The sequence below is a fragment of the Myxine glutinosa genome, unplaced genomic scaffold, assembly GCF_964187855.1.
Source record: "Myxine glutinosa unplaced genomic scaffold, kmMyxGlut1.1 SCAFFOLD_259, whole genome shotgun sequence".
NCBI lineage: Eukaryota > Metazoa > Chordata > Myxini > Myxiniformes > Myxinidae > Myxine > Myxine glutinosa.
Genome location: NW_027616403.1, coordinates 278871 through 306757, shown reverse-complemented (window position 1 = coordinate 306757; position 27887 = coordinate 278871).

Below are 27887 nucleotides of genomic sequence, written 5' to 3'. Positions count from 1 at the left end.
AAGTGCAAAAGTGGTTTCCTGCACCAACACAAGTGCGAAAAGTGGTTTTTCAACACTAACAAAAGTGCGAAAAGTGGTTTTTCCACACTAATACAAGTGCAAAAGTGGTTTCCTGCACCAACACAAGTGCGAAAAGTGGTTTTTCAACACTAACACAAGTGCGAAAAGTGGTTTTTCAACACTAACACAAGTGCGAAAAGTGGTTTTTCCACACTAATACAAGTGCAAAAGTGGTTTCCTGTACTAACACAAGTGCAAAAAGTGGTTTTTCAACACTAACACAAGTGCGAAAAGTGGTTTTTCAACACTATCACAAGTGCAAAAAGTGTTTTTTCCACACTAATACAAGTGCAAAAGTGGTTTCCTGCACCAACACAAGTGTGAAAAGTGGTTTTTCAACACTAACACAAGTGCGAAAAGTGGTTTTTCAACACTAACACAAGTGCGAAAAGTGGTTTTTCCACACTAATACAAGTGCAAAAGTGGTTTTTCAACACTAACACAAGTGTGAAAAGTGGTTTTTCCACACTAATACAAGTGCAAAAGTGGTTTCCTGCACCAACACAAGTGCGAAAAGTGGTTTTTCAACACTAACACAAGTGCTAAAAGTGGTTTTTCAACACTAACACAAGTGCGAAAAGTGGTTTTTCAACACTTTCACAAGTGCAAAAAGTGTTTTTTCCACACTAATACAAGAGCAAAAGTGGTTTCCTGCACCATCACAAGTGCGAAAAGTGGTTTTTCAACACTAACACAAGTGCGAAAATTGTTTTTTCAACACTTTCACAAGTGCAAAAAGTGTTTTTCCCACACTAATACAAGTGCAAAAGTGGTTTCCTGCACCAACACAAGTGCGAAAAGTGGTTTTTCAACACTAACACAAGTGCGAAAAGTGGTTTTTCAACAGTAACACAAGTGCGAAAAGTGGTTTTTCAACACTAATGCAAGTGCGAAAAGTGGTTTTTCAACACTATCACAAGTGCAAAAAGTGTTTTTTCCACACTAATACAAATGCAAAAGTGGTTTCCTGCACCAACACAAGTGCGAAAAGTGGTTCTTCAACACTAACACAAGTGCGAAAAATGGTTTTTCAACACTAACACAAGTGCGAAAAGTGGATTTTCAACACTAACACAAGTGCGAAAAGTGGTTTTTCCACACTAATAGAAGTGCAAAAGTGGTTTTTCAACACTATCACAAGTGTAAAAAGTGTTTTTCCACACTAATACAAGTGCAAAAGTGGTTTCCTGCACCAACACATGTGCGAAAAGTGGTTTTTCAACACTAACACAAGTGCAAAAAGTGGTTTTTCAACACTAACACAAGTGCGAAAAGTGGTTTTTCAACACTAACACAAGTGCGAAAAGTGGTTTTTCCACACTAATACAAGTGCAAAAGTGGTTTCCTGCACCAACACAAGTGGGAAAAGTGGTTTTTCAACACTAACACAAGTGCAAAAAGTGGTTTTTCACCACTAACACAAGTGCGAAAAGTGGTTTTTCAACACTAACACAAGTGCGAAAAGTGTTTTTCCACACTAATACAAGTGCAAAAATGGTTTCCTGCACCAACACAAGTGCGAAAAGTGGTTTTTCAACACTAACACAGGTGTGAAAAGTGGTTTTTCAACACTAATACAAGTGCAAAAGTGGTTTCCCGCACCAACACAAGTGCGAAAAGTGGTTTTTCAACACTAACACAAGTGCGAAAAGTGGTTTTTCAACACTAACGCAAGTGCGAAAAGTGGTTTTTCAACACTATCACAAGTGCAAAAAGTGTTTTTTCCACACTAATACAAGTGCAAAAGTGGTCTCCTGCACCAACACAAGTGCGAAAAGTGGTTTTTCAACACTAACACAAGTGCGAAAAGTGGTTTTTCCACACTAATACAAGTGCAAAAGTGGTTTCCTGCACCAACACAAGTGGGAAAAGTGGTTTTTCAACACTAACACAAGTGCAAAAAGTGGTTTTTCACCACTAACACAAGTGCGAAAAGTGGTTTTTCAACATTAACACAAGTGCGAAAAGTGTTTTTCCACACTAATACAAGTGCAAAAGTGGTTTCCTGCACCAACACAAGTGCGAAAAGTGGTTTTTCATCACTAACACAAGTGCAAAAAGTGGTTTTTCAACACTAACACAAGTGCGAAAAGTGGTTTTTCAACACTAACACAAGTGCGAAAAGTGGTTTTTCCACACTAATACAAGTGCAAAAGTGGTTTCCTGCACCAACACAAGTGGGAAAAGTGGTTTTTCAACACTAACACAAGTGCAAAAAGTGGTTTTTCACCACTAACACAAGTGCGAAAAGTGGTTTTTCAACACTAACACAAGTGCGAAAAGTGTTTTTCCACACTAATACAAGTGCAAAAATGGTTTCCTGCACCAACACAAGTGCGAAAAGTGGTTTTTCAACACTAACACAGGTCTGAAAAGTGGTTTTTCAACACTAATACAAGTGCAAAAGTGGTTTCCCGCACCAACACAAGTGCGAAAAGTGGTTTTTCAACACTAACACAAGTGCGAAAAGTGGTTTTTCAACACTAACGCAAGTGCGAAAAGTGGTTTTTCAACACTATCACAAGTGCAAAAAGTGTTTTTTCCACACTAATACAAGTGCAAAAGTGGTCTCCTGCACCAACACAAGTGCGAAAAGTGGTTTTTCAACACTAACACAAGTGCGAAAAGTGGTTTTTCCACACTAATACAAGTGCAAAAGTGGTTTCCTGCACCAACACAAGTGGGAAAAGTGGTTTTTCAACACTAACACAAGTGCAAAAAGTGGTTTTTCACCACTAACACAAGTGCGAAAAGTGGTTTTTCAACACTAACACAAGTGCGAAAAGTGTTTTTCCACACTAATACAAGTGCCAAAGTGGTTTCCTGCACCAACACAAGTGCGAAAAGTGGTTTTTCAACACTAACACAAGTGTGAAAAGTGGTTTTTCAACACTAATACAAGTGCAAAAGTGGTTTCCCACACCAACACAAGTGCGAAAAGTGGTTTTTCAACACTAACACAAGTGCGAAAAGTGGTTTTTCAACACTAATACAAGTGCAAAAGTGGTTTCCTGCACCAACACAAGTGCGAAAAGTGGTTTTTCAACACTAACAAAAGTGCGAAAAGTGGTTTTTCCACACTAATACAAGTGCAAAAGTGGTTTCCTGCACCAACACAAGTGCGAAAAGTGGTTTTTCAACACTAACACAAGTGCGAAAAGTGGTTTTTCAACACTAACACAAGTGCGAAAAGTGGTTTTTCCACACTAATACAAGTGCAAAAGTGGTTTCCTGTACTAACACAAGTGCAAAAAGTGGTTTTTCAACACTAACACAAGTGCGAAAAGTGGTTTTTCAACACTATCACAAGTGCAAAAAGTGTTTTTTCCACACTAATACAAGTGCAAAAGTGGTTTCCTGCACCAACACAAGTGTGAAAAGTGGTTTTTCAACACTAACACAAGTGCGAAAAGTGGTTTTTCAACACTAACACAAGTGCGAAAAGTGGTTTTTCCACACTAATACAAGTGCAAAAGTGGTTTTTCAACACTAACACAAGTGTGAAAAGTGGTTTTTCCACACTAATACAAGTGCAAAAGTGGTTTCCTGCACCAACACAAGTGCGAAAAGTGGTTTTTCAACACTAACACAAGTGCTAAAAGTGGTTTTTCAACACTACCACAAGTGCGAAAAGTGGTTTTTCAACACTTTCACAAGTGCAAAAAGTGTTTTTTCCACACTAATACAAGAGCAAAAGTGGTTTCCTGCACCATCACAAGTGCGAAAAGTGGTTTTTCAACACTAACACAAGTGCGAAAATTGTTTTTTCAACACTTTCACAAGTGCAAAAAGTGTTTTTCCCACACTAATACAAGTGCAAAAGTGGTTTCCTGCACCAACACAAGTGCGAAAAGTGGTTTTTCAACACTAACACAAGTGCGAAAAGTGGTTTTTCAACAGTAACACAAGTGCGAAAAGTGGTTTTTCAACACTAATGCAAGTGCGAAAAGTGGTTTTTCAACACTATCACAAGTGCAAAAAGTGTTTTTTCCACACTAATACAAATGCAAAAGTGGTTTCCTGCACCAACACAAGTGCGAAAAGTGGTTCTTCAACACTAACACAAGTGCGAAAAATGGTTTTTCAACACTAACACAAGTGCGAAAAGTGGATTTTCAACACTAACACAAGTGCGAAAAGTGGTTTTTCCACACTAATAGAAGTGCAAAAGTGGTTTTTCAACACTATCACAAGTGTAAAAAGTGTTTTTCCACACTAATACAAGTGCAAAAGTGGTTTCCTGCACCAACACATGTGCGAAAAGTGGTTTTTCAACACTAACACAAGTGCTTAAAGTGGTTTTTCAACACTAACACAAGTGCGAAAAGTGGTTTTTCAACACTATCACAAGTGCAAAAAGTGTTTTTTCCACACTAATACAAGTGCAAAAGTGGTTTCCTGCACCAACACAAGTGCGAAAAGTGGTTTTTCAACACTAACACAAGTGCGAAAAGTGGTTTTTCAACACTATCGTAAGTGCAAAAAGTGTTTTTCCCACACTAATACAAGTGCAAAAGTGGTTTCCTGCACCAACACAAGAGCGAAAAGTGGTTTTTCAACACTAACACAAGTGCGAAAAGTCGTTTTTCAACACTAACACAAGTGCGAAAAGTGATTTTGCCACACTAATACAAGTGCAAAAGTGGTTTCCTGCACTAACACAAGTGCGAAAAGTGTTTTTTCAACACTAACACAAGTGCGAAAAATGGTTTTTCAACACTATCACAAGTGCAAAAAGTGTTTTTTCCACACTAATACAAGTGCAAAAGTGGTTTCCTGCACCAACACAAGTGCGAAAAGTGGTTTTTCAACACTAACACAAGTGCGAAAAGTGGTTTTTCAACACTAACACAAGTGCGAAAAGTGGTTTTTCAACACTAATGCAAGTGCTAAAAGTGGTTTTTCAACACTATCACAAGTGCAAAAAGTGTTTTTTCCACACTAATACAAGTGCAAAAGTGGTTTCCTGCACCAACACAAGTGCGAAAAGTGGTTCTTCAACACTAACACAAGTGTGAAAAGTGGTTTTTCAACACTAACACAAGTGCAAAAAGTGGTTTTTCAACACTAACACAAGTGCGAAAAGTGGTTTTTCCACACTAATACAAGTGCAAAAGTGGTTTCCTGCACCAACACAAGTGCGAAAAGTGGTTTTTCAACACTAACACAAGTGCGAAAAGTGGTTTTTCAACACTAACACAAGTGCGAAAAGTGGTTTTTCCACACTAATACAAGTGCAAAAGTGGTTTCTTGCACCAACACAAGTGCAAAAAGTGGTTTTTCATCACTAACACAAGTGCGAAAAGTGGTTTTTCAACACTAACACAAGTGCGAAAAGTGGTTTTTCAACACTAACACAAGTGCGAAAAGTGGTTTTTCCACACTAATACAAGTGCAAAAGTGGTTTCCTGCACCAACACAAGTGGGAAAAGTGGTTTTTCAACACTAACACAAGTGCAAAAAGTGGTTTTTCACCACTAACACAAGTGCGAAAAGTGGTTTTTCAACACTAACACAAGTGCGAAAAGTATTTTTCCACACTAATACAAGTGCAAAAATGGTTTCCTGCACCAACACAAGTGCGAAAAGTGGTTTTTCAACACTAACACAGGTGTGAAAAGTGGTTTTTCAACACTAATACAAGTGCAAAAGTGGTTTCCCGCACCAACACAAGTGCGAAAAGTGGTTTTTCAACACTAACACAAGTGCGAAAAGTGGTTTTTCAACACTAACGCAAGTGCGAAAAGTGGTTTTTCAACACTATCACAAGTGCAAAAAGTGTATTTTCCACACTAATACAAGTGCAAAAGTGGTTTCCTGCACCAACACAAGTGCGAAAAGTGGTTTTTCAACACTAACACAAGTGCGAAAAGTGGTTTTTCCACACTAATACAAGTGCAAAAGTGGTTTCCTGCACCAACACAAGTGGGAAAAGTGGTTTTTCAACACTAACACAAGTGCAAAAAGTGGTTTTTCACCACTAACACAAGTGCGAAAAGTGGTTTTTCAACACTAACACAAGTGCGAAAAGTGTTTTTCCACACTAATACAAGTGCCAAAGTGGTTTCCTGCACCAACACAAGTGCGAAAAGTGGTTTTTCAACACTAACACAAGTGTGAAAAGTGGTTTTTCAACACTAATACAAGTGCAAAAGTGGTTTCCCGCACCAACACAAGTGCGAAAAGTGGTTTTTCAACACTAACACAAGTGCGAAAAGTGGTTTTTCAACACTAATACAAGTGCAAAAGTGGTTTCCTGCACCAACACAAGTGCGAAAAGTGGTTTTTCAACACTAACAAAAGTGCGAAAAGTGGTTTTTCCACACTAATACAAGTGCAAAAGTGGTTTACTGCACCAACACAAGTGCGAAAAGTGGTTTTTCAACACTAACACAAGTGCGAAAAGTGGTTTTTCAACACTAACACAAGTGCGAAAAGTGGTTTTTCCACACTAATACAAGTGCAAAAGTGGTTTCCTGTACTAACACAAGTGCAAAAAGTGGTTTTTCAACACTAACACAAGTGCGAAAAGTGGTTTTTCAACACTATCACAAGTGCAAAAAGTGTTTTTTCCACACTAATACAAGTGCAAAAGTGGTTTCCTGCACCAACACAAGTGTGAAAAGTGGTTTTTCAACACTAACACAAGTGCGAAAAGTGGTTTTTCAACACTAACACAAGTGCGAAAAGTGGTTTTTCCACACTAATACAAGTGCAAAAGTGGTTTTTCAACACGAACACAAGTGTGTAAAGTGGTTTTTCCACACTAATACAAGTGCAAAAGTGGTTTCCTGCACCAACACAAGTGCGAAAAGTGGTTTTTCAACACTAACACAAGTGCTAAAAGTGGTTTTTCAACACTAACACAAGTGCGAAAAGTGGTTTTTCAACACTTTCACAAGTGCAAAAAGTGTTTTTTCCACACTAATACAAGAGCAAAAGTGGTTTCCTGCACCATCACAAGTGCGAAAAGTGGTTTTTCAACACTAACACAAGTGCGAAAATTGTTTTTTCAACACTTTCACAAGTGCAAAAAGTGTTTTTCCCACACTAATACAAGTGCAAAAGTGGTTTCCTGCACCAACACAAGTGCGAAAAGTGGTTTTTCAACACTAACACAAGTGCGAAAAGTGGTTTTTCAACACTAACACAAGTGCGAAAAGTGATTTTGCCACACTAATACAAGTGCAAAAGTGGTTTCCTGCACTAACACAAGTGCGAAAAGTGTTTTTTCAACACTAACACAAGTGCGAAAAATGGTTTTTCAACACTATCACAAGTGCAAAAAGTGTTTTTTCCACATTAATACAAGTGCAAAAGTGGTTTCCTGCACCAACACAAGTGCGAAAAGTGGTTTTTCAACACTAACACAAGTGCGAAAAGTGGTTTTTCAACACTAACACAAGTGCGAAAAGTGGTTTTTCAACACTAACACAAGTGCGAAAAGTGGTTTTTCAACACTAATGCAAGTGCGAAAAGTGGTTTTTCAACACTATCACAAGTGCAAAAAGTGTTTTTTCCACACTAATACAAGTGCAAAAGTGGTTTCCTGCACCAACACAAGTGCGAAAAGTGGTTCTTCAACACTAACACAAGTGCGAAAAGTGGTTTTTCAACACTAACACAAGTGCAAAAAGTGGTTTTTCAACACTAACACAAGTGCGAAAAGTGGTTTTTCCACACTAATACAAGTGCAAAAGTGGTTTCCTGCACCAACACAAGTGCGAAAAGTGGTTTTTCAACACTAACACAAGTGCGAAAAGTGGTTTTTCAACACTAACACAGGTGCGAAAAGTGGTTTTTCCACACTAATACAAGTGCAAAAGTGGTTTCCTGCACCAACACAAGTGCAAAAAGTGGTTTTTCATCACTAACACAAGTGCGAAAAGTGGTTTTTCAACACTAACACAAGTAAGTGCGAAAAGTGGTTTTTCAACACTAACACAAGTGCGAAAAGTGGTTTTTCCACACTAATACAAGTGCAAAAGTGGTTTCCTGCACCAACACAAGTGGGAAAAGTGGTTTTTCAACACTAACACAAGTGCAAAAAGTGGTTTTTCACCACTAACACAAGTGCGAAAAGTGGTTTTTCAACACTAACACAAGTGCGAAAAGTGTTTTTCCACACTAATACAAGTGCAAAAGTGGTTTCCTGCACCAACACAAGTGCGAAAAGTGGTTTTTCATCACTAACACAAGTGCGAAAAGTGGTTTTTCAACACTAACACAAGTGCGAAAAGTGGTTTTTCAACACTAACACAAGTGCGAAAAGTGGTTTTTCCACACTAATACAAGTGCAAAAGTGGTTTCCTGCACCAACACAAGTGGGAAAAGTGGTTTTTCAACACTAACACAAGTGCAAAAAGTGGTTTTTCACCACTAACACAAGTGCGAAAAGTGGTTTTTCAACACTAACACAAGTGCGAAAAGTGTTTTTCCACACTAATACAAGTGCAGAAATGGTTTCCTGCACCAACACAAGTGCGAAAAGTGGTTTTTCAACACTAACACAGGTGTGAAAAGTGGTTTTTCAACACTAATACAAGTGCAAAAGTGGTTTCCCGCACCAACACAAGTGCGAAAAGTGGTTTTTCAACACTAACACAAGTGCGAAAAGTGGTTTTTCAACACTAACGCAAGTGCGAAAAGTGGTTTTTCAACACTATCACAAGTGCAAAAAGTGTTTTTTCCACACTAATACAAGTGCAAAAGTGGTTTCCTGCACCAACACAAGTGTGAAAAGTGGTTTTTCAACACTAACACAAGTGCGAAAAGTGGTTTTTCCACACTAATACAAGTGCAAAAGTGGTTTCCTGCACCAACACAAATGGGAAAAGTGGTTTTTCAACACTAACACAAGTGCAAAAAGTGGTTTTTCACCACTAACACAAGTGCGAAAAGTGGTTTTTCAACACTAACACAAGTGCGAAAAGTGTTTTTCCACACTAATACAAGTGCCAAAGTGGTTTCCTGCACCAACACAAGTGCGAAAAGTGGTTTTTCAACACTAATACAAGTGTGAAAAGTGGTTTTTCAACACTAATACAAGTGCAAAAGTGGTTTCCCGCACCAACACAAGTGCGAAAAGTGGTTTTTCAACACTAACACAAGTGCGAAAAGTGGTTTTTCAACACTAATACAAGTGCAAAAGTGGTTTCCTGCACCAACACAAGTGCGAAAAGTGGTTTTTCAACACTAACAAAAGAGCGAAAAGTGGTTTTTCCACACTAATACAAGTGCAAAAGTGGTTTCCTGCACCAACACAAGTGCGAAAAGTGGTTTTTCAACACTAACACAAGTGCGAAAAGTGGTTTTTCAACACTAACACAAGTGCGAAAAGTGGTTTTTCCACACTAATACAAGTGCAAAAGTGGTTTCCTGTACTAACACAAGTGCAAAAAGTGGTTTTTCAACACTAACACAAGTGCGAAAAGTGGTTTTTCAACACTATCACAAGTGCAAAAAGTGTTTTTTCCACACTAATACAAGTGCAAAAGTGGTTTCCTGCACCAACACAAGTGTGAAAAGTGGTTTTTCAACACTAACACAAGTGCGAAAAGTGGTTTTTCAACACTAACACAAGTGCGAAAAGTGGTTTTTCCACACTAATACAAGTGCAAAAGTGGTTTTTCAACACTAACACAAGTGTGAAAAGTGGTTTTTCCACACTAATACAAGTGCAAAAGTGGTTTCCTGCACCAACACAAGTGCGAAAAGTGGTTTTTCAACACTAACACAAGTGCGAAAAGTGGTTTTTCCACACTAATACAAGTGCAAAAGTGGTTTCCTGCACCAACACAAGTGGGAAAAGTGGTTTTTCAACACTAACACAAGTGCAAAAAGTGGTTTTTCACCACTAACACAAGTGCGAAAAGTGGTTTTTCACCACTAACACAAGTGCGAAAAGTGGTTTTTCAACACTAACACAAGTGCGAAAAGTGTTTTTCCACACTAATACAAGTGCCAAAGTGGTTTCCTGCACCAACACAAGTGCGAAAAGTGGTTTTTCAACACTAACACAAGTGTGAAAAGTGGTTTTTCAACACTAATACAAGTGCAAAAGTGGTTTCCCGCACCAACACAAGTGCGAAAAGTGGTTTTTCAACACTAACACAAGTGCGAAAAGTGGTTTTTCAACACTAATACAAGTGCAAAAGTGGTTTCCTGCACCAACACAAGTGCGAAAAGTGGTTTTTCAACACTAACAAAAGAGCGAAAAGTGGTTTTTCCACACTAATACAAGTGCAAAAGTGGTTTCCTGCACCAACACAAGTGCGAAAAGTGGTTTTTCAACACTAACACAAGTGCGAAAAGTGGTTTTTCAACACTAACACAAGTGCGAAAAGTGGTTTTTCCACACTAATACAAGTGCAAAAGTGGTTTCCTGTACTAACACAAGTGCAAAAAGTGGTTTTTCAACACTAACACAAGTGCGAAAAGTGGTTTTTCAACACTATCACAAGTGCAAAAAGTGTTTTTTCCACACTAATACAAGTGCAAAAGTGGTTTCCTGCACCAACACAAGTGTGAAAAGTGGTTTTTCAACACTAACACAAGTGCGAAAAGTGGTTTTTCAACACTAACACAAGTGCGAAAAGTGGTTTTTCCACACTAATACAAGTGCAAAAGTGGTTTTTCAACACTAACACAAGTGTGAAAAGTGGTTTTTCCACACTAATACAAGTGCAAAAGTGGTTTCCTGCACCAACACAAGTGCGAAAAGTGGTTTTTCAACACTAACACAAGTGCTAAAAGTGGTTTTTCAACACTAACACAAGTGCGAAAAGTGGTTTTTCAACACTTTCACAAGTGCAAAAAGTGTTTTTTCCACACTAATACAAGAGCAAAAGTGGTTTCCTGCACCATCACAAGTGTGAAAAGTGGTTTTTCAACACTAACACAAGTGCGAAAATTGTTTTTTCAACACTTTCACAAGTGCAAAAAGTGTTTTTCCCACACTAATACAAGTGCAAAAGTGGTTTCCTGCACCAACACAAGTGCGAAAAGTGGTTTTTCAACACTAACACAAGTGCGAAAAGTGGTTTTTCAACAGTAACACAAGTGCGAAAAGTGGTTTTTCAACACTAATGCAAGTGCGAAAAGTGGTTTTTCAACACTATCACAAGTGCAAAAAGTGTTTTTTCCACACTAATACAAGTGCAAAAGTGGTTTCCTGCACCAACACAAGTGCGAAAAGTGGTTTTTCAACACTAACACAAGTGCGAAAAGTGGTTTTTCAACAGTAACACAAGTGCGAAAAGTGGTTTTTCAACACTAATGCAAGTGCGAAAAGTGGTTTTTCAACACTATCACAAGTGCAAAAAGTGTTTTTCCACACTAATACAAGTGCAAAATTGGTTTCCTGCACCAACACAAGTGCGAAAAGTGGTTCTTCAACACTAACACAAGTGCGAAAAGTGGTTTTTCAACACTATCGTAAGTGCAAAAAGTGTTTTTCCACACTAATACAAGTGCAAAAGTGGTTTCCTGCACCAACACAAGAGCGAAAAGTGGTTTTTCAACACTAACACAAGTGCGAAAAGTGGTTTTTCAACACTAACACAAGTGCGAAAAGTGGTTTTTCAACACTAACACAAGTGCGAAAAGTGTTTTTCCACACTAATACAAGTGCAAAAATGGTTTCCTGCACCAACACAAGTGCGAAAAGTGGTTTTTCAACACTAACACAGGTGTGAAAAGTGGTTTTTCAACACTAATACAAGTGCACAAGTGGTTTCCCGCACCAACACAAGTGCGAAAAGTGGTTTTTCAACACTATCACAAGTGCGAAAAGTGGTTTTTCAACACTATCACAAGTGCAAAAAGTGTTTTTTCCACACTAATACAAGTGCAAAAGTGGTTTCCTGCACCAACACAAGTGTGAAAAGTGGTTTTTCAACACTAACACAAGTGCGAAAAGTGGTTTTTCAACACTAACACAAGTGCGAAAAGTGGTTTTTCCACACTAATACAAGTGCAAAAGTGGTTTTTCAACACTAACACAAGTGTGAAAAGTGGTTTTTCCACACTAATACAAGTGCAAAAGTGGTTTCCTGCACCAACACAAGTGCCAAAAGTGGTTTTTCAACACTAACACAAGTGCGAAAAGTGGTTTTTCCACACTAATACAAGTGCAAAAGTGGTTTCCTGCACCAACACAAGTGGGAAAAGTGGTTTTTCAACACTAACACAAGTGCAAAAAGTGGTTTTTCACCACTAACACAAGTGCGAAAAGTGGTTTTTCAACACTAACACAAGTGCGAAAAGTGTTTTTCCACACTAATACAAGTGCCAAAGTGGTTTCCTGCACCAACACAAGTGCGAAAAGTGGTTTTTCAACACTAACACAAGTGTGAAAAGTGGTTTTTCAACACTAATACAAGTGCAAAAGTGGTTTCCCGCACCAACACAAGTGCGAAAAGTGGTTTTTCAACACTAACACAAGTGCGAAAAGTGGTTTTTCAACACTAATACAAGTGCAAAAGTGGTTTCCTGCACCAACAAAAGAGCGAAAAGTGGTTTTTCCACACTAATACAAGTGCAAAAGTGGTTTCCTGCACCAACACAAGTGCGAAAAGTGGTTTTTCAACACTAACACAAGTGCGAAAAGTGGTTTTTCAACACTAACACAAGTGCGAAAAGTGGTTTTTCCACACTAATACAAGTGCAAAAGTGGTTTCCTGTACTAACACAAGTGCAAAAAGTGGTTTTTCAACACTAACACAAGTGCGAAAAGTGGTTTTTCAACACTATCACAAGTGCAAAAAGTGTTTTTTCCACACTAATACAAGTGCAAAAGTGGTTTCCTGCACCAACACAAGTGTGAAAAGTGGTTTTTCAACACTAACACAAGTGCGAAAAGTGGTTTTTCAACACTAACACAAGTGCGAAAAGTGGTTTTTCCACACTAATACAAGTGCAAAAGTGGTTTTTCAACACTAACACAAGTGTGAAAAGTGGTTTTTCCACACTAATACAAGTGCAAAAGTGGTTTCCTGCACCAACACAAGTGCGAAAAGTGGTTTTTCAACACTAACACAAGTGCTAAAAGTGGTTTTTCAACACTAACACAAGTGCGAAAAGTGGTTTTTCAACACTTTCACAAGTGCAAAAAGTGTTTTTTCCACACTAATACAAGAGCAAAAGTGGTTTCCTGCACCATCACAAGTGCGAAAAGTGGTTTTTCAACACTAACACAAGTGCGAAAATTGTTTTTTCAACACTTTCACAAGTGCAAAAAGTGTTTTTCCCACACTAATACAAGTGCAAAAGTGGTTTCCTGCACCAACACAAGTGCGAAAAGTGGTTTTTCAACACTAACACAAGTGCGAAAAGTGGTTTTTCAACAGTAACACAAGTGCGAAAAGTGGTTTTTCAACACTAATGCAAGTGCGAAAAGTGGTTTTTCAACACTATCACAAGTGCAAAAAGTGTTTTTTCCACACTAATACAAGTGCAAAAGTGGTTTCCTGCACCAACACAAGTGCGAAAAGTGGTTTTTCAACACTAACACAAGTGCGAAAAGTGGTTTTTCAACAGTAACACAAGTGCGAAAAGTGGTTTTTCAACACTAATGCAAGTGCGAAAAGTGGTTTTTCAACACTATCACAAGTGCAAAAAGTGTTTTTCCACACTAATACAAGTGCAAAAGTGGTTTCCTGCACCAACACAAGTGCGAAAAGTGGTTCTTCAACACTAACACAAGTGCGAAAAGTGGTTTTTCAACACTATCGTAAGTGCAAAAAGTGTTTTTCCACACTAATACAAGTGTAAAAGTGGTTTCCTGCACCAACACAAGAGCGAAAAGTGGTTTTTCAACACTAACACAAGTGCGAAAAGTGGTTTTTCAACACTAACACAAGTGCGAAAAGTGGTTTTTCAACACTAACACAAGTGCGAAAAGTGTTTTTCCACACTAATACAAGTGCAAAAATGGTTTCCTGCACCAACACAAGTGCGAAAAGTGGTTTTTCAACACTAACACAGGTGTGAAAAGTGGTTTTTCAACACTAATACAAGTGCACAAGTGGTTTCCCGCACCAACACAAGTGCGAAAAGTGGTTTTTCAACACTATCACAAGTGCGAAAAGTGGTTTTTCCACACTAACACAAGTGCGAAAAGTGGTTTTTCAACAATAACACAAGTGCGAAAAGTGTTTTTCCACACTAATACAAGTGCAAAAATGGTTTCCTGCACCAACACAAGTGCGAAAAGTGGTTTTTCAACACTAACACAGGTGTGAAAAGTGGTTTTTCAACACTAATACAAGTGCAAAAGTGGTTTCCCGCACCAACACAAGTGCGAAAAGTGGTTTTTCAACACTAACACAAGTGCGAAAAGTCGTTTTTCAACACTAACGCAAGTGCGAAAAGTGGTTTTTCAACACTATCACAAGTGCGAAAAGTGTTTTTCCACACTAATACAAGTGCAAAAGTGGTTTCCTGCACCAACACAAGTGGGAAAAGTGGTTTTTCAACACTAACACAAGTGCAAAAAGTGGTTTTTCACCACTAACACAAGTGCGAAAAGTGGTTTTTCAACACTAACACAAGTGCGAAAAGTGTTTTTCCACACTAATACAAGTGCCAAAGTGGTTTCCTGCACCAACACAAGTGCGAAAAGTGGTTTTTCAACACTAACACAAGTGTGAAAAGTGGTTTTTCAACACTAATACAAGTGCAAAAGTGGTTTCCCGCACCAACACAAGTGCGAAAAGTGGTTTTTCAACACTAACACAAGTGCGAAAAGTGGTTTTTCAACACTAATACAAGTGCAAAAGTGGTTTCCTGCACCAACACAAGTGCGAAAAGTGGTTTTTCAAGACTAACAAAAGAGCGAAAAGTGGTTTTTTCCACACTAATACAAGTGCAAAAGTGGTTTCCTGCACCAACACAAGTGCGAAAAGTGGTTTTTCAACACTAACACAAGTGCGAAAAGTGGTTTTTCAACACTAACACAAGTGCGAAAAGTGGTTTTTCCACACTAATACAAGTGCAAAAGTGGTTTCCTGTACTAACACAAGTGCAAAAAGTGGTTTTTCAACACTAACACAAGTGCGAAAAGTGGTTTTTCAACACTATCACAAGTGCAAAAAGTGTGTTTTTCCACACTAATACAAGTGCAAAAGTGGTTTCCTGCACCAACACAAGTGTGAAAAGTGGTTTTTCAACACTAACACAAGTGCGAAAAGTGGTTTTTCAACACTAACACAAGTGCGAAAAGTGGTTTTTCCACACTAATACAAGTGCAAAAGTGGTTTTTCAACAGTAACACAAGTGTGAAAAGTGGTTTTTCCACACTAATACAAGTGCAAAAGTGGTTTCCTGCACCAACACAAGTGCGAAAAGTGGTTTTTCAATACTAACACAAGTGCTAAAAGTGGTTTTTCAACACTAACACAAGTGCGAAAAGTGGTTTTTCAACACTTTCACAAGTGCAAAAAGTGTTTTTTCCACACAAATACAAGAGCAAAAGTGGTTTCCTGCACCATCACAAGTGCGAAAAGTGGTTTTTCAACACTAACACAAGTGCGAAAATTGTTTTTTCAACACTTTCACAAGTGCAAAAAGTGTTTTTCCCACACTAATACAAGTGCAAAAGTGGTTTCCTGCACCAACACAAGTGCGAAAAGTGGTTTTTCAACACTAACACAAGTGCGAAAAGTGGTTTTTCAACAGTAACACAAGTGCGAAAAGTGGTTTTTCAACACTAATGCAAGTGCGAAAAGTGGTTTTTCAACACTATCACAAGTGCAAAAAGTGTTTTTTCCACACTAATACAAGTGCAAAAGTGGTTTCCTGCACCAACACAAGTGCGAAAAGTGGTTTTTCAACACTAACACAAGTGCGAAAAGTGGTTTTTCAACAGTAACACAAGTGCGAAAAGTGGTTTTTCAACACTAATGCAAGTGCGAAAAGTGGTTTTTCAACACTATCACAAGTTCAAAAAGTGTTTTTTCCACACTAATACAAGTGCAAAAGTGGTTTCCTGCACCAACACAAGTGCGAAAAGTGGTTCTTCAACACTAACACAAGTGCGAAAAGTGGTTTTTCAACACTATCGTAAGTGCAAAAAGTGTTTTTCCACACTAATACAAGTGCAAAAGTGGTTTCCTGCACCAACACAAGAGCGAAAAGTGGTTTTTCAACACTAACACAAGTGCGAAAAGTGGTTTTTCAACACTAACACAAGTGCGAAAAGTGATTTTGCCACACTAATACAAGTGCAAAAGTGGTTTCCTGCACTAACACAAGTGCGAAAAGTGTTTTTTCAACACTAACACAAGTGCGAAAAATGGTTTTTCAACACTATCACAAGTGCAAAAAGTGTTTTTTCCACACTAATACAAGTGCAAAAGTGGTTTCCTGCACCAACACAAGTGCGAAAAGTGGTTTTTCAACACTAACACAAGTGCGAAAAGTGGTTTTTCAACACTAACACAAGTGCGAAAAGTGGTTTTTCAACACTAATGCAAGTGCGAAAAGTGGTTTTTCAACACTATCACAAGTGCAAAAAGTGTTTTTTCCACACTAATACAAGTGCAAAAGTGGTTTCCTGCACCAACACAAGTGCGAAAAGTGGTTTTTCAACACTAACACAAGTGCGAAAAGTGGTTTTTCAACACTAACACAAGTGCGAAAAGTGGTTTTTCAACACTAATGCAAGTGCGAAAAGTGGTTTTTCAACACTATCACAAGTGCAAAAAGTGTTTTTTCCACACTAATACAAGTGCAAAAGTGGTTTCCTGCACCAACACAAGTGTGAAAAGTGGTTTTTCAACACTAACACAAGTGCGAAAAGTGGTTTTTCAACACTAACACAAGTGCGAAAAGTGGTTTTTCCACACTAATACAAGTGCAAAAGTGGTTTTTCAACAGTAACACAAGTGTGAAAAGTGGTTTTTCCACACTAATACAAGTGCAAAAGTGGTTTCCTGCACCAACACAAGTGCGAAAAGTGGTTTTTCAATACTAACACAAGTGCTAAAAGTGGTTTTTCAACACTAACACAAGTGCGAAAAGTGGTTTTTCAACACTTTCACAAGTGCAAAAAGTGTTTTTTCCACACAAATACAAGAGCAAAAGTGGTTTCCTGCACCATCACAAGTGCGAAAAGTGGTTTTTCAACACTAACACAAGTGCGAAAATTGTTTTTTCAACACTTTCACAAGTGCAAAAAGTGTTTTTCCCACACTAATACAAGTGCAAAAGTGGTTTCCTGCACCAACACAAGTGCGAAAAGTGGTTTTTCAACACTAACACAAGTGCGAAAAGTGGTTTTTCAACAGTAACACAAGTGCGAAAAGTGGTTTTTCAACACTAATGCAAGTGCGAAAAGTGGTTTTTCAACACTATCACAAGTGCAAAAAGTGTTTTTTCCACACTAATACAAGTGCAAAAGTGGTTTCCTGCACCAACACAAGTGCGAAAAGTGGTTTTTCAACACTAACACAAGTGCGAAAAGTGGTTTTTCAACAGTAACACAAGTGCGAAAAGTGGTTTTTCAACACTAATGCAAGTGCGAAAAGTGGTTTTTCAACACTATCACAAGTTCAAAAAGTGTTTTTTCCACACTAATACAAGTGCAAAAGTGGTTTCCTGCACCAACACAAGTGCGAAAAGTGGTTCTTCAACACTAACACAAGTGCGAAAAGTGGTTTTTCAACACTATCGTAAGTGCAAAAAGTGTTTTTCCACACTAATACAAGTGCAAAAGTGGTTTCCTGCACCAACACAAGAGCGAAAAGTGGTTTTTCAACACTAACACAAGTGCGAAAAGTGGTTTTTCAACACTAACACAAGTGCGAAAAGTGATTTTGCCACACTAATACAAGTGCAAAAGTGGTTTCCTGCACTAACACAAGTGCGAAAAGTGTTTTTTCAACACTAACACAAGTGCGAAAAATGGTTTTTCAACACTATCACAAGTGCAAAAAGTGTTTTTTCCACACTAATACAAGTGCAAAAGTGGTTTCCTGCACCAACACAAGTGCGAAAAGTGGTTTTTCAACACTAACACAAGTGCGAAAAGTGGTTTTTCAACACTAACACAAGTGCGAAAAGTGGTTTTTCAACACTAATGCAAGTGCGAAAAGTGGTTTTTCAACACTATCACAAGTGCAAAAAGTGTTTTTTCCACACTAATACAAGTGCAAAAGTGGTTTCCTGCACCAACACAAGTGCGAAAAGTGGTTCTTCAACACTAACACAAGTGCGAAAAGTGGTTTTTCAACACTAACACAAGTGCAAAAAGTGGTTTTTCAACACTAACACAAGTGCGAAAAGTGGTTTTTCCACACTAATACAAGTGCAAAAGTGGTTTCCTGCACCAACACAAGTGCGAAAAGTGGTTTTTCAACACTAACACAAGTGCGAAAAGTGGTTTTTCAACACTAACACAAGTGCGAAAAGTGGTTTTTCCACACTAATACAAATGCAAAAGTGGTTTCCTGCACCAACACAAGTGCAAAAAGTGGTTTTTCATCACTAACACAAGTGCGAAAAGTGGTTTTTCAACACTAACACAAGTGCGAAAAGTGGTTTTTCAACACTAACACAAGTGCGAAAAGTGGTTTTTCCACACTAATACAAGTGCAAAAGTGGTTTCCTGCACCAACACCAGTGGGAAAAGTGGTTTTTCAACACTAACACAAGTGCAAAAAGTGGTTTTTCACCACTAACACAAGTGCGAAAAGTGGTTTTTCAACACTAACACAAGTGCGAAAAGTGTTTTTCCACACTAATACAAGTGCAAAAGTGGTTTCCTGCACCAACACAAGTGCGAAAAGTGGTTTTTCATCACTAACACAAGTGCGAAAAGTGGTTTTTCAACACTAACACAAGTGCGAAAAGTGGTTTTTCAACACTAACACAAGTGCGAAAAGTGGTTTTTCCACACTAATACAAGTGCAAAAGTGGTTTCCTGAACCAACACAAGTGGGAAAAGTGGTTTTTCAACACTAACACAAGTGCAAAAAGTGGTTTTTCACCACTAACACAAGTGCGAAAAGTGGTTTTTCAACACTAACACAAGTGCGAAAAGTGTTTTTCCACACTAATACAAGTGCAAAAATGGTTTCCTGCACCAACACAAGTGCGAAAAGTGGTTTTTCAACACTAACACAGGTGTGAAAAGTGGTTTTTCAACACTAATACAAGTGCAAAAGTGGTTTCCCGCACCAACACAAGTGCGAAAATGGTTTTTCAACACTAACACAAGTGCGAAAAGTGGTTTTTCAACACTAACGCAAGTGCGAAAAGTGGTTTTTCAACACTATCACAAGTGCAAAAAGTGTTTTTTCCACACTAATACAAGTGCAAAAGTGGTTTCCTGCACCAACACAAGTGCGAAAAGTGGTTTTTCAACACTAACACAAGTGCGAAAAGTGGTTTTTCCACACTAATACAAGTGCAAAAGTGGTTTCCTGCACCAACACAAGTGGGAAAAGTGGTTTTTCAACACTAACACAAGTGCAAAAAGTGGTTTTTCACCACTAACACAAGTGCGAAAAGTGGTTTTTCAACACTAACACAAGTGCGAAAAGTGTTTTTCCACACTAATACAAGTGCCAAAGTGGTTTCCTGCACCAACACAAGTGCGAAAAGTGGTTTTTCAACACTAACACAAGTGTGAAAAGTGGTTTTTCAACATTAATACAAGTGCAAAAGTGGTTTCCCGCACCAACACAAGTGCGAAAAGTGGTTTTTCAACACTAACACAAGTGCGAAAAGTGGTTTTTCAACACTAATACAAGTGCAAAAGTGGTTTCCTGCACCAACACAAGTGCGAAAAGTGGTTTTTCAACACTAACAAAAGTGCGAAAAGTGGTTTTTCCACACTAATACAAGTGCAAAAGTGGTTTCCTGCACCAACACAAGTGCGAAAAGTGGTTTTTCAACACTAACACAAGTGCGAAAAGTGGTTTTTCAACACTAACACAAGTGCGAAAAGTGGTTTTTCCACACTAATACAAGTGCAAAAGTGGTTTCCTGTACTAACACAAGTGCAAAAAGTGGTTTTTCAACACTAACACAAGTGCGAAAAGTGGTTTTTCAACACTATCACAAGTGCAAAAAGTGTTTTTTCCACACTAATACAAGTGCAAAAGTGGTTTCCTGCACCAACACAAGTGTGAAAAGTGGTTTTTCAACACTAACACAAGTGCGAAAAGTTGTTTTTCAACACTAACACAAGTGCGAAAAGTGGTTTTTCCACACTAATACAAGTGCAAAAGTGGTTTTTCAACACTAACACAAGTGTGAAAAGTGGTTTTTCCACACTAATACAAGTGCAAAAGTGGTTTCCTGCACCAACACAAGTGCAAAAAGTGGGTTTTCAACACTAACACAAGTGCTAAAAGTGGTTTTTCAACACTAACACAAGTGCGAAAAGTGGTTTTTCAACACTTTCACAAGTGCAAAAAGTGTTTTTTCCACACTAATACAAGAGCAAAAGTGGTTTCCTGCACCATCACAAGTGCGAAAAGTGGTTTTTCAACACTAACACAAGTGCGAAAATTGTTTTTTCAACACTTTCACAAGTGCAAAAAGTGTTTTTCCCACACTAATACAAGTGCAAAAGTGGTTTCCTGCACCAACACAAGTGCGAAAAGTGGTTTTTCAACACTAACACAAGTGCGAAAAGTGGTTTTTCAACAGTAACACAAGTGCGAAAAGTGGTTTTTCAACACTAATGCAAGTGCGAAAAGTGGTTTTTCAACACTATCACAAGTGCAAAAAGTGTTTTTTCCACACTAATACAAGTGCAAAAGTGGTTTCCTGCACCAACACAAGTGCGAAAAGTGGTTCTTCAACACTAACACAAGTGCGAAAAATGGTTTTTCAACACTATCACAAGTGCAAAAAGTGTTTTTTCCACACTAATACAAGTGCAGAAGTGGTTTCCTGCACCAACACAAGTGCGAAAAGTGGTTTTTCAACACTAACACAAGTGCGAAAAGTGGTTTTTCAACACTAACACAAGTGCGAAAAGTGGTTTTTCAACACTAATGCAAGTGCGAAAAGTGGTTTTTCAACACTATCACAAGTGCAAAAAGTGGTTTCCTGCACCAACACAAGTGCGAAAAGTGGTTTTTCCACACTAATACAAGTGCAAAAGTGGTTTCCTGCACCAACACAAGTGCAAAAAGTGGTTTTTCATCACTAACACAAGTGCGAAAAGTGGTTTTTCAACACTAACACAAGTGCGAAAAGTGGTTTTTCAACACTAACACAAGTGCGAAAAGTGGTTTTTCCACACTAATAAAAGTGCAAAAGTGGTTTCCTGCACCAACACAAGTGCAAAAAGTGGTTTTTCATCACTAACACAAGTGCGAAAAGTGGTTTTTCAACACCAACACAAGTGGGAAAAGTGGTTTTTCAACACTAACACAAGTGCAAAAAGTGGTTTTTCACCACTAACACAAGTGCGAAAAGTGGTTTTTCAACACTAACACAAGTGCGAAAAGTGTTTTTCCACACTAATACAAGTGCAAAAGTGGTTTCCTGCACCAACACAAGTGCGGAAAGTGGTTTTTCATCACTAACACAAGTGCGAAAAGTGGTTTTTCAACACTAACACAAGTGCGAAAAGTGGTTTTTCAACACTAACACAAGTGCGAAAAGTGGTTTTTCCACACTAATACAAGTGCAAAAGTGGTTTCCTGCACCAACACAAGTGGGAAAAGTGGTTTTTCAACACTAACACAAGTGCAAAAAGTGGTTTTTCACCACTAACACAAGTGCGAAAAGTGGTTTTTCAACACTAACACAAGTGCGAAAAGTGTTTTTCCACACTAATACAAGTGCAAAAGTGGTTTCCTGCACCAACACAAGTGCGAAAAGTGGTTTTTCAACACTAACACAGGTGTAAAAAGTGGTTTTTCAACACTAATACAAGTGCAAAAGTGGTTTCCCGCACCAACACAAGTGCGAAAAGTGGTTTTTCAACACTAACACAAGTGCGAAAAGTGGTTTTTCAACACTAACGCAAGTGCGAAAAGTGGTTTTTCAAAACTATCACAAGTGCAAAAAGTGTTTTTTCCCACACTAATACAAGTGCAAAAGTGGTTTCCTGCACCAACACAAGTGCGAAAAGTGGTTTTTCAACACTAACACAAGTGCGAAAAGTGGTTTTTCAACACTATCACAAGTGCAAAAAGTGGTTTCCTGCACCAACACAAGTGGGAAAAGTGGTTTTTCAACACTAACACAAGTGCAAAAAGTGGTTTTTCACCACTAACACAAGTGCGAAAAGTGGTTTTTCAACACTAACACAAGTGCGAAAAGTATTTTTCCACACTAATACAAGTGCCAAAGTGGTTTCCTGCACCAACACAAGTGCGAAAAGTGGTTTTTCAACACTAACACAAGTGTGAAAAGTGGTTTTTCAACACTAATACAAGTGCAAAAGTGGTTTCCCGCACCAACACAAGTGCGAAAAGTGGTTTTCAACACTAACACAAGTGTGAAAAGTGGTTTTTCAACACTAATACAAGTGCAAAAGTGGTTTCCTGCACCAACACAAGTGCGAAAAGTGGTTTTTCAACACTAACAAAAGTGCGAAAAGTGGTTTTTCCACACTAATACAAGTGCAAAAGTGGTTTCCTGCACCAACACAAGTGCGAAAAGTGGTTTTTCAACACTAACACAAGTGCGAAAAGTGGTTTTTCAACACAAACACAAGTGCGAAAAGTGGTTTTTCCACACTAATACAAGTGCAAAAGTGGTTTCCTGTACTAACACAAGTGCAAAAAGTGGTTTTTCAACACTAACACAAGTGCGAAAAGTGGTTTTTCAACACTAATACAAGTGCAAAAGTGGTTTCCTGCACCAACACAAGTGCGAAAAGTGGTTTTTCAACACTAACAAAAGTGCGAAAAGTGGTTTTTCCACACTAATACAAGTGCAAAAGTGGTTTCCTGCACCAACACAAGTGCGAAAAGTGGTTTTTCAACACTAACACAAGTGCGAAAAGTGGTTTTTCAACACTAACACAAGTGCGAAAAGTGGTTTTTCCACACTAATACAAGTGCAAAAGTGGTTTCCTGTACTAACACAAGTGCAAAAAGTGGTTTTTCAACACTAACACAAGTGCGAAAAGTGGTTTTTCAACACTATCACAAGTGCAAAAAGTGTTTTTTCCACACTAATACAAGTGCAAAAGTGGTTTCCTGCACCAACACAAGTGTGAAAAGTGGTTTTTCAACACTAACACAAGTGCGAAAAGTGGTTTTTCAACACTAACACAAGTGCGAAAAGTGGTTTTTCCACACTAATACAAGTGCAAAAGTGGTTTTTCAACACTAACACAAGTGTGAAAAGTGGTTTTTCCACACTAATACAAGTGCAAAAGTGGTTTCCTGCACCAACACAAGTGCGAAAAGTGGTTTTTCAACACTAACACAAGTGCTAAAAGTGGTTTTTCAACACTAACACAAGTGCGAAAAGTGGTTTTTCAACACTTTCACAAGTGCAAAAAGTGTTTTTTCCACACTAATACAAGAGCAAAAGTGGTTTCCTGCACCATCACAAGTGCGAAAAGTGGTTTTTCAACACTAACACAAGTGCGAAAAATGGTTTTTCAACACTATCACAAGTGCAAAAAGTGTTTTTTCCACACTAATACAAGTGCAAAAGTGGTTTCCTGCACCAACACAAGTGCGAAAAGTGGTTTTTCAACACTAACACAAGTGCGAAAAGTGGTTTTTCAACACTAACACAAGTGCGAAAAGTGGTTTTTCAACACTAATGCAAGTGCGAAAAGTGGTTTTTCAACACTATCACAAGTGCAAAAAGTGGTTTCCTGCACCAACACAAGTGCGAAAAGTGGTTTTTCCACACTAATACAAGTGCAAAAGTGGTTTCCTGCACCAACACAAGTGCAAAAAGTGGTTTTTCATCACTAACACAAGTGCGAAAAGTGGTTTTTCAACACTAACACAAGTGCGAAAAGTGGTTTTTCAACACTAACACAAGTGCGAAAAGTGGTTTTTCCACACTAATAAAAGTGCAAAAGTGGTTTCCTGCACCAACACAAGTGCAAAAAGTGGTTTTTCATCACTAACACAAGTGCGAAAAGTGGTTTTTCAACACCAACACAAGTGGGAAAAGTGGTTTTTCAACACTAACACAAGTGCAAAAAGTGGTTTTTCACCACTAACACAAGTGCGAAAAGTGGTTTTTCAACACTAACACAAGTGCGAAAAGTGTTTTTCCACACTAATACAAGTGCAAAAGTGGTTTCCTGCACCAACACAAGTGCGAAAAGTGGTTTTTCATCACTAACACAAGTGCGAAAAGTGGTTTTTCAACACTAACACAAGTGCGAAAAGTGGTTTTTCAACACTAACACAAGTGCGAAAAGTGGTTTTTCCACACTAATACAAGTGCAAAAGTGGTTTCCTGCACCAACACAAGTGGGAAAAGTGGTTTTTCAACACTAACACAAGTGCAAAAAGTGGTTTTTCACCACTAACACAAGTGCGAAAAGTGGTTTTTCAACACTAACACAAGTGCGAAAAGTGTTTTTCCACACTAATACAAGTGCAAAAGTGGTTTCCTGCACCAACACAAGTGCGAAAAGTGGTTTTTCAACACTAACACAGGTGTGAAAAGTGGTTTTTCAACACTAATACAAGTGCAAAAGTGGTTTCCCCGCACCAACACAAGTGCGAAAAGTGGTTTTTCAACACTAACACAAGTGCGAAAAGTGGTTTTTCAACACTAACGCAAGTGCGAAAAGTGGTTTTTCAACACTATCACAAGTGCAAAAAGTGTTTTTTCCCACACTAATACAAGTGCAAAAGTGGTTTCCTGCACCAACACAAGTGCGAAAAGTGGTTTTTCAACACTAACACAAGTGCGAAAAGTGGTTTTTCAACACTATCACAAGTGCAAAAAGTGGTTTCCTGCACCAACACAAGTGGGAAAAGTGGTTTTTCAACACTAACACAAGTGCAAAAAGTGGTTTTTCACCACTAACACAAGTGCGAAAAGTGGTTTTTCAACACTAACACAAGTGCGAAAAGTGTTTTTCCACACTAATACAAGTGCCAAAGTGGTTTCCTGCACCAACACAAGTGCGAAAAGTGGTTTTTCAACACTAACACAAGTGTGAAAAGTGGTTTTTCAACACTAATACAAGTGCAAAAGTGGTTTCCTGCACCAACACAAGTGCGAAAAGTGGTTTTTCAACACTAACACAAGTGTGAAAAGTGGTTTTTCAACACTAATACAAGTGCAAAAGTGGTTTCCTGCACCAACACAAGTGCGAAAAGTGGTTTTTCAACACTAACAAAAGTGCGAAAAGTGGTTTTTCCACACTAATACAAGTGCAAAAGTGGTTTCCTGCACCAACACAAGTGCGAAAAGTGGTTTTTCAACACTAACACAAGTGCGAAAAGTGGTTTTTCAACACAAACACAAGTGCGAAAAGTGGTTTTTCCACACTAATACAAGTGCAAAAGTGGTTTCCTGTACTAACACAAGTGCAAAAAGTGGTTTTTCAACACAAACACAAGTGCGAAAAGTGGTTTTTCAACACTATCACAAGTGCAAAAAGTGTTTTTTCCACACTAATACAAGTGCAAAAGTGGTTTCCTGCACCAACACAAGTGCGAAAAGTGGTTTTTCAACACTAACACAAGTGCGAAAAGTGGTTTTTCAACACTAACGCAAGTGCGAAAAGTGGTTTTTCAACACTAACACAAGTGCGAAAAGTGGTTTTTCAACACTATCATAAGTGCAAAAAGTGTTTTTCCACACTAATACAAGTGCAAACGTGGTTTCCTGCACCAACACAAGTGCGAAAAGTGGTTTTTCAACACTAACACAAGTGCGAAAAGTGTTTTTCCACACTAATACAAGTGCAAAAGTGGTTTCCTGCACCAACACAAGTGCGAAAAGTGGTTTTTCATCACTAACACAAGTGCGAAAAGTGGTTTTTCAACACTAACACAAGTGCGAAAAGTGGTTTTTCAACACTAACACAAGTGCGAAAAGTGGTTTTTCCACACTAATACAAGTGCAAAAGTGGTTTCCTGCACCAACACAAGTGGGAAAAGTGGTTTTTCAACACTAACACAAGTGCAAAAAGTGGTTTTTCACCACTAACACAAGTGCGAAAAGTGGTTTTTCAACACTAACACAAGTGCGAAAAGTGTTTTTCCACACTAATACAAGTGCAAAAGTGGTTTCCTGCACCAACACAAGTGCGAAAAGTGGTTTTTCAACACTAACACAGGTGTGAAAAGTGGTTTTTCAACACTAATACAAGTGCAAAAGTGGTTTCCCGCACCAACACAAGTGCGAAAAGTGGTTTTTCAACACTAACACAAATGCGAAAAGTGGTTTTTCAACACTAACGCAAGTGCGAAAAGTGGTTTTTCAACACTATCACAAGTGCAAAAAGTGTTTTTTTCCACACTAATACAAGTGCAAAAGTGGTTTCCTGCACCAACACAAGTGCGAAAAGTGGTTTTTCAACACTAACACAAGTGCGAAAAGTGGTTTTTCAACACTATCACAAGTGCAAAAAGTGGTTTCCTGCACCAACACAAGTGGGAAAAGTGGTTTTTCAACACTAACACAAGTGCAAAAAGTGGTTTTTCACCACTAACACAAGTGCGAAAAGTGGTTTTTCAACACTAACACAAGTGCGAAAAGTGGTTTTTCAACACTATCATAAGTGCAAAAAGTGTTTTTCCACACTAATACAAGTGCAAACGTGGTTTCCTGCACCAACACAAGTGCGAAAAGTGGTTTTTCAACACTAACACAAGTGCAAAAAGTGTTTTTTCCACACTAATACAAGTGCAAAAGTGGTTTCCTACACCAACACAAGTGCGAAAAGTGGTTTTTCAACACTAACACAAGTGCGAAAATTGTTTTTTCAACACTTTCACAAGTGCAAAAAGTGTTTTTCCCACACTAATACAAGTGCAAAAGTGGTTTCCTGCACCAACACAAGTGCGAAAAGTGGTTTTTCAACACTAACACAAGTGCAAAAAGCGGTTTTTCACCACTAACACAAGTGCGAAAAGTGGTTTTTCAACACTAACACAAGTGTGAAAAGTGTTTTTCCACATTAATACAAGTGCAAAAGTGGTTTCCTGCACCAACACAAGTGCGAAAAGTGGTTTTTCAACACTAACACAGGTGTGAAAAGTGGTTTTTCAACACTAATACAAGTGCAAAAGTGGTTTCCCGCACCAACACAAGTGCGAAAAGTGGTTTTTCAACACTAACACAAATGCGAAAAGTGGTTTTTCAACACTAACGCAAGTGCGAAAAGTGGTTTTTCAACACTATCACAAGTGCAAAAAGTGTTTTTTTCCACACTAATACAAGTGCAAAATTGGTTTCCTGCACCAACACAAGTGCGAAAAGTGGTTTTTCAACACTAACACAAGTGCGAAAAGTGGTTTTTCAACACTATCACAAGTGCAAAAAGTGGTTTCCTGCACCAACACAAGTGGGAAAAGTGGTTTTTCAACACTAACACAAGTGCAAAAAGTGGTTTTTCACCACTAACACAAGTGCGAAAAGTGGTTTTTCAACACTAACACAAGTGCGAAAAGTGGTTTTTCAACACTATCATAAGTGCAAAAAGTGTTTTCCCACACTAATACAAGTGCAAACGTGGTTTCCTGCACCAACACAAGTGCGAAAAGTGGTTTTTCAACACTAACACAAGTGCAAAAAGTGTTTTTTCCACACTAATACAAGTGCAAAAGTGGTTTCCTACACCAACACAAGTGCGAAAAGTGGTTTTTCAACACTAACACAAGTGCGAAAATTGTTTTTTCAACACTTTCACAAGTGCAAAA